Genomic DNA, 6,038 nt, shown 5'->3' with positions numbered 1-6,038 from the left:
TCGGGGCCGGCCCCAGATTTGCCCCGCCCACGCTTAAGCTCCGCCCCAAAGGCAATAGTGCTCCGCCCAGTTCCTAGGCCACGCCCAGAGCACGTGATCTACACCAATCACAATTAGGCTTCTGGCCCATACCCCTCAGCCCCGCCCTCTCCCCGCCTCCCCAGGCTCCGCCCACACCCCCTCAAGCTCCACCCCAACAGCAGCTCCGCCCAGAACGCGTTGTCCCTGGCAACCTTAATTCCTCCGCTCTTACTGTCCTGGCGGCGGCGCTAAATCCTGCTGTCTTGTCCGCCCTCCTTGGCGAATAATGGCCTTCCGTGCGCAGTCCCAGGCCCCTTCTTTTCTCCCTAAACCTTCCTGGAAACCCCATCCCAGCCTCTAAATTTCTGTATTACGCCGACTGTTCCCAGACTTCTTTCTGGAAGCCCCAACCTCCAAAACGGGTGTCTCCCTTCACCGGGCAGGTGAAAAGGACCCTGGGTACACAGGGAGGCCTGTGTCTGCGAGTGAAGAGCACACGGCTGGACCCGAGGCTGCCACTCAGACCAAGGGGAAGCCCCAGTGGGGGACGGCGGGTGCAATGTCCTAGGCGTTGATCCAGGTCCGAAGGAGCTAGAGTTGGAGTGGTTGAAAATCTGTGTGCGAAAAGTCTTGGTCAAGCGGAAAATGGGAAGTGTGCCCAGGGTGGCCAAAGGGTATCTTTGAACTAATAACCAAGACCTCCTTCCCTTTTATAACCTGTTTCCTCTTACCGATCCAGGTATGATCCAAGAAAAGCCCAGCTCTTCCGTCTGGGGCTTTTTAGCTCCCAACCTTTATACTCAGGAGCGACCCAGTATGAAAGGAGTAGATGGAAAGGGCCAGGTATGCCTCCCCACCCCCCGCCCCGCCCCGGTTCTCATCCAGATAAAGATCCTCCAGTCCAGAGAGGAGGCGTCCAAAGAGTTTAAAGTTGCTGGGTTTCTGAGAAAAGGACACTCCCTGGCCCCACTCGTGGGCCAGAATCCTGAGAGATTTGGGAAAAATAGAGAAAGCCTGTACACCTCCTTCCAGGTACAGCCGGGGACAGTCCCCACCACGGGCATGAGTGTTCACGGTGTGTGGGATACAGGGTGCCAGAGAGAGAGCCGAGGTTTAAGAGCTGGGTCAAGCATAGGGGAGACACACACACACACCCACTGCAAGCTGGACGTCTATCCCAGCTCAGAGACTGCACCAGCCTCTCCCTAGGGCTGGGAGGTAGTGAGAAGCAGCCACAGGCACGCACTGGCCGTCCCTGTGGGGCAGGGGAGAGGCAGCTAGGGAGAGCAGACAGACCCTTCTAGGTTGTGAAACTTCCAGGGGGTCAGGGCCATTTGAAGGCAGGACGCCAAACGATTGTTCCTTGAGGGCAGTGTGTGTGTGCTCAGCGGTGTGTGACTCTTTTTGACCGCCTGGACTATAGTCCACCAGACTTCCCTGTCCATGGAATTTTCCAGACAAGAATATTGGAGCAGGTTGCCATTTCCTTCTCCAAGGGATCTTCAAAACCCAGGGATTGAACCCATGTCTCTTTCATCTCCTACAGTGGCAGGCAGATTCTTTACCACTAGCGCCACCTGGGAAGCCAGGGTCAGATCTTAACCTGCTCTGGCCACAGTGCAGGGCAGCCATGGAACAGCCTCAGGGTACATGTGTGAGTGCGAGCCTGTCCAACTAAGGAAGGAAGAGAAGTGGGTGCATCGGTCAACACCAGTGACCTCTGGCTCTGTCCCTTCGCCATCTCCTCTGATCCTCCTAGCTCTCCTGGGAGCAGTAGAGAGTGTTGGGACCAAACACTAAGGCTCGGGTGGGAGGCCCTTTGCCTGGGAGTCCCCAGCAGAGGGCACCACCTGGAAGCACGTGGCCAACCACCTGGCCCTTCTCTGGGAAGGTCTGGACAAATGCTGTCCACTGTGGTGGACACTGGCCATGTGGCTTCCATACCGGAAGTGGTTTCCCAGCAGAAATCACTGAGGGAGGTACAGGCAGAAGAAATGGCTCTGAAGTGGCTGCTTCCACTTGAGTGGTCTGGCAGGGCACAGGTCCAGCCGTAGCCCAGGGAACAAGAAAGAGCAGGCTCCTTGGCTCAAAGTTCACTTCCTCTCTGAACTGGGACCCAGTTACATAGCTACCCTGGGGATCACCTGGTTAGGAATGGCTGACCGTGAGATAAATGTACAACCTAAAAGCTGGGAGTTACGTTTTATTTGGGGACATTACTGAGGACTAAAGCCTGAGATTACCTCTCAGATAGCCCTGAGGAACTGTTCCAAAGAAGTAAGGGAGGAGAAAGATATATTCCCTGGTGGCTCAGCTGGTAAAGAATCCGCCTGCAATGTGGGAGACCCAGGTTCAATCCCTGGATTGGGAAGATCCCCTGGAGGAGGGCATGGCAACCCACTTTAGTATTCCTGCCTGGAGAATCCCCATGAACAGAGGAGCCTGGTGGGCTACAGTCCATGGGGTCACAAAGAGTCGGACACGACTGAGTGACTAAGCACTGCTACTATATATAAATATATAATGTCTCCTACATTGGCAGGCAGGTTCTTTAACACTAGCGCCACCTGGGAAACCCCGTAAACATAGAGGTAAGCTCAGTCCCTGGGTTGAGGCGATCCTCTGGAGAAGGAAATGGCTACCCACTCCGGTATTCTTGCCTGGGAAATCCATGGACAGAGGAGCCTAGTGGGCTATAGTCCACGGGGTCACAGGAGTCGGACATGACTTGGCAAAAGCAACCACTATCACCATATATTAATATATATGTGTGTTTTTGCAAAAATAAAAAACGTGTAGTCAAACATCAAAAGATGACTGCTAACCATAAAAAACAGACATCTCAAGTTAATGATTTTAGTCCTGGACATGCCAGAGTCTGGGCTCACTGAAATTATTCCTCAGATAGGCATCTTGAGCAACCTTGCCCATGAACTTGGGTAAACTCTAGGAGATAGTGAGGAACAGGGATCCTGGCAGGCTGCAGCCCATGGGCCTGCAAAGAGTTGAACACAGCTTAGCGACTGAATGGCAGCAGACGCATCTTAACTATATAAGGCCAGTGTCCAGCTTTTCTCCAGCTTGAAAATCCCTCAAGTCACACTGTAGGGAGTGGCTGCAGGGGCTGATGGCTTGATGGCGGGCAACATTCCTTGCTTACCTGGAATGGTAGGCAACATTTTTTTCTTCCAAGTGTCAGGGGTACCACATGGAGTAAATGTGAGGATTAAGTGATCCTGCACACCTGAGGCTAGTCCTCAGCAGGGCAGGAGGGGACAGATGCTCCCCACAGGAAGATGTGGGTTCTCCATGTGAGCTGAAGGGGCTCATCTTCCCCTCATGTTAAAGATTCGCTGCTGGATCATTCTCCCGCTGGTCTCTCCACGTGGCATGCCCTTCCCCACCCTGTCTTGTGCAGCTGACAAGTAGTAGGTGTGAACATCACCAACCTGCTACTGAGCTTTCCATCGAGAAAGCAACATGGAACAGCCTGGGCATGTTTGTAAAGATTGTCTCATTTTTCTCTTCCAACAATCCTGCTGATTATTTCTGCTTTCCAATGAGACTCAGAGAGGCTAAGTGACCTTCCTAAGGTCACACAGTCGAGGCTGGAACCCTGCTGTCTAGAATCTCGGGCGTTGTCTCCAAGCCTAGCATTTGCAAGGTGGAAACACAGGAATGCCTTACAGAGCTGGAAATTGCCCTCTATCTGGGTGGCCTCCAGCCACTGATTCTAGCTGTCCAGCACCCAGGGGAGAAAGGATGGTCATCAGGGCCCTGCTCAGAGGGGGCTTGCTGGAGGGATGCAGGTAAATAGGGAATGAATGAGGCCAGCCGGGGACCTGGCGTATTGTTACCTTAGGCTGACACCCAGGATGCAGTCTTCGGCTCTGGGCCATACCTGGGACATCCCTGCAGCAGTGACTCCAAGGGCTCCAGACTGAGCTGTGTGACGCTGGGTGGAGGCAGGCCCTCTCTGGGCAGATTCTGAGAGGTCACTCTAGTTGCTGACCGGAGCCCAGCTTAGAGGGGATGAGGGAAGAGGCCTCTAGGGAGCCGGGGGAGCATTGGCCCAGACCCGCCTCCATCCCCAGAGACCTTGGAAGACTCGGAGGTCAGGAGCCAAGTCCCTGGGGGACAGGGTCACTTGTGATTGCTCCCTCCACTTGCTGAGGCTGGCGGCAGAATGAGAGGAGCACTGGACAGGGAGTCCGTGTCCAACTCTGCCCCTCCCTGGGGCCGTGACCCCAACTACACATGACCAGGCCCAAAGCCTGGTTTCTAATATTGGCTGTGTGACATTGGGCAAGTAACTCAGGCCCCAGGGCCTCAGCTTCCACATCTGTAAAATGGGTGGGAAGGTGACCACAGCACCTACCTCCTAGGGTTAATAAGGGGACTGAAGAGTGACTAATATGTAAAAACTTTAGGACAGCACCTGGCGCAGTAAGTGTTCAGCCAATGTCAGCTACCCACCCTTTTTACTAATGAAAGAGCAGTGAGTCTGTAAGCCTCCTTCTCAGGAGTCAGGCTGCAGCCTCAGCCTCATCCAGAGCCTGAGGGGGTGATGGGTCTTCAGATTGGGGAGAAGGAGCACTCTGCCTGCCAAGGCCAGCACTGCCCAGAGGAGCGATGGGGCCTGGGACCTCCCCCGCTTACCCCCACAAGCAGCAGCGTCACTCAGGGCCTAGCAGGGGGCTGGGCCACTCCAGCTCACCACTTGGGGGAGGTGCCAGGGCCGCAGATGGTGACCCAGGCTGTGGGTGCTGAGGTCAGTGGGAGGTACCCACCTCCCAGGCCCCGCCTTGTAGGCTTATGTCCTCCAGGCCGTGAACTTAGAGGGGAGCTCTGTCGGGTGGGAAGGGTCAGGGAAGAACACGGAGGAGCCCCTGGACTAGGAGGCAGAGAATGCTGCAACCCATCCCCTGGCTTCTGGCCAGAGGGACCAAAAGGTCTGGCCTCTTGCCAGGCAGGGCCATGGCGCTGCCTTCTCGGAGGGTCTTGGGGCCACCCTGCTTCCCCTGGACTCTAGTCTTAGGTCAGCCCCATCTGAGCAAAGGCCTGGGACACTCAGCCTCCCAGGTTCACTCCCCAGCTGCCCAGTGAGGAGTTCGGCTTGGATGGTCCCTATGGGCCGCCTGCTTGCCTGTGGAGACCCACGGGGGTCTCCATCAGTTATTTCCCGGAGATGCCGGCGCCCGCAGTAGGGGGCAGGGGGACCCTGGGCCAAGCTGAGACTTTCTGCGGGTATAGCCAGGGGCTTCAGTGGTTCGGGTGCTGGCAGGTATTAGGGCTAGTCAGCTCATGTTCAAATCTGGCCTCCCTCTCCCTGGCAGGGTGATATCTCAACTAAGATACTGAAGTTCTGTGACCCTTAGTTTCCCCATCTGTAAAAGGGGAGGACGAGGGCTGTTTTGAGGATTGAATGAGTTCAGGCGTGCTGCACGTTCTTATGATGAAGCCACACCCCGTGGGGGAGTAATTGTGGTTTCCAGGTGGGGCTCAACAGGGTTAGATGAGCCACAAGGGTCTGGGGCCCTCGCCAGCCCCACTTAGGGCGGAGGTAGGGGGAGTTGGAGAGGGTGGTGGTGGTTGTGGTTTAGCCTCTAAGTCATGTCCGACTATTTCCATCCCATGGACTGTGTAGCCTGCCAGGCTCCTCTGGCCGTGGGATTCTCCGGGAAAGAACCCCTGAAGCTTTTCTCTGCGGCCTCATACTCCACAATGAGCTTCATTGAGCAGCTGGGAGACTCTGACAGGCTTCTGCCTGCACCATTTTCTCTGCCAGGCATGCCACCCAGTGCTAGCTGCACTCTCAGGACAACACCCAGGTTGGGTTGGGATGCCCCATCTGACAACCGCCTCCCGGACATGGGCCATATCCATCCTCACTGCCCAGTGACCACCCCTCTGCTTCTCCTCCCTGCCCCCCATCAGAGGCTGAACCCAGCCACACTGATGCCGCTGGACAGGCCTAGCATGAGCCCAGGCTGGGGCCATCTGCGGGCAAAGGAACT

This window comes from Ovis canadensis, chromosome 18 (genome assembly GCF_042477335.2).
Source record: "Ovis canadensis isolate MfBH-ARS-UI-01 breed Bighorn chromosome 18, ARS-UI_OviCan_v2, whole genome shotgun sequence".
NCBI lineage: Eukaryota > Metazoa > Chordata > Mammalia > Artiodactyla > Bovidae > Ovis > Ovis canadensis.
Note: the sequence above shows the minus strand (reverse complement) of the source record.